Source organism: Pinus tabuliformis, chromosome 9 (assembly GCF_031772625.1).
Source record: "Pinus tabuliformis cultivar Carrire ecotype Pingquan chromosome 9, CPIR1, whole genome shotgun sequence".
In the NCBI taxonomy this organism is placed as follows: domain Eukaryota; kingdom Viridiplantae; phylum Streptophyta; class Pinopsida; order Pinales; family Pinaceae; genus Pinus; species Pinus tabuliformis.
Genome location: NC_142307.1, coordinates 693,954,789 through 693,957,102, shown reverse-complemented (window position 1 = coordinate 693,957,102; position 2,314 = coordinate 693,954,789).

Below are 2,314 nucleotides of genomic sequence, written 5' to 3'. Positions count from 1 at the left end.
GTTCAGAATGATTTCATCTCAAATGGGTTTTTGTTTTTGCTTCTAAAATGTCACAGAAACAAAGTTATAGCGAAAAGTCCACAATGACCTTTTTGGAGTAGCAAAACCCTAGAATCCAAAGCTATCATACCAAATGTTATGAAACCAGCTCACAAAATGTTAGAAAAGATAGATCAACGCCTTATAAATAAGCCTCTTCAAGAGGGAAACCTCCTTTACATTACATAAATGAACAATTCTTGGATGATACAAATGACAAAACCTCCTTTCTATATATAGGAGTCTAAGGGGTCATAATATAATCAGAGCCAAGATAACAATAATAATGTAAGGGAACAATAATAACAATAGTGGGCTTCTATGGAGCACAATAGTAACAATATGGGGACTACATGGGCACAACAATTTAATAAGGGGGTTGTACTAATAAAAATAATGGGTTACACTAATAGTATAGGGACCTAACCTACGCTTTGATTTTTGATATAAATGCTTTAGTTTCTCAATAACTTCCTCAAGTGATCGAGGCTCATCATACTCAATCCGATCTCTAAATACTAATGGAAAACCACTAACAAACCATTGAAATTTAGCCTTCTTATTTGTAAGATATGATGCATACCTCAATAGCTCTAGAAACTTGGTCATGTACTCTTCATCTCTCATTGATCCCATATTTAGCTCATAGAACTCTTTAGCCTTACTGTCGTAGTACATTTCTAACAAGCACTTCTTCCTGAAAAGCCTCTTGAACTCTCGTCAACCCAAGTCATCCATCCTGATGTCTTACACCCACTTAACATCTTCCCACCAAATGTTTGCTTTACCTTTCAAGATGAAGATCACTACCTTGGCCTCTATGTTATCTATGTAATTATGCGACTCAAAGAATTTGTTCTTCCCAAGCATCAAAGCATCTGCATCTTCCAACTTCTTCATATCTCCATCAAAAGTAGGTGGATCCACTTTCTTAAAATCATTTTGTAAGTATCCCCTATCATTCCTCATGTAAGGATGACAACGATGATGATCACGATGTCTATCAGTACCAGAACTAGAATAGTACCTATACTCATCGCCCATCCTATTCAGAGTGTCGACCAACCTTCTATGTCTCACTGTGTTAGATATATATGACCTGTGTCTACTAGGAGACCTACTTTCATATGCCCCATTAGTTCTATCCTCATGTCCATGGTTAATCCGAAGTGTTCCCTATCACTGCAAGTATGACAAGCTCTGAAGAAGTATAGCATTAACAACTTCTTTCTTCTCTTGTGCCTGTATGATATGATCATTATCCACCTTACAACTCCTTATCTCTTCCTTCAAACTTCTCAATGTCATCTCCAAATCCGAAGAGTTCCCAATGCCATGCTTCTCTTCAGATTCATAGGGAGAGTTTTTTTAGTCAACCATCTTTCTAGCCATTTCATCTCTTTCTTCTTGCAATGCGTAATATGACAGATAAACCAAATCACATTAAATCAACATACCTTAGTATATCGCAGGGAGGATACCTTGTCCGCAAGATCACCAAATCAACGTGATACATGTATAACATGGACATAATAGCATATATATATATATCTATATATATATATATATATATATATATATATATATATATATATATATATATATATATATATATATATATATATATATATATATATATATATATATATATATATATATATATATATATATATATAGATATATATGACAGGTAAGTTCATCAACACATAAAAATAATTCTAGCTAGGGTCCAATCATCAATGCAAGGCCATATCAACAATGCATGCTATGACCTCATGCATGACAACAACCATTGCTCCATTATACACATTGCCACATGTAACAAAAAACATGCATAATAAATTCCTAATCAACTACACATACACATAAATTCATGTAGTTGAACATTACCAATTAATTCTTGTAGTCAGCCTACAAGACCGATACATGTAATCAAATATTTAAGATTGTGACATAACATACAAGGATGTAAGTAGGAGACATAAATTCAACATGTAAGTGACATGTAACCATATGCAACCAATCACATACTCATGACAAATGCATTCCAGAATATCAATATCAAATTCTCCATATCAACCATAATCAATCATCGAGGCAATGCAAAAAGCACATGAAATGCAAGTGTAAGAGACACACATGCAACTGACATGCATGCATGACCAACACACACCGTCCATCAATCTAAGACTTGAACCATGCTCTAATACCGCTCTATAACATACTCCTCCCACATCTGCCCAAGTAACTATGCCAACTGGGGTAAACATGAGAT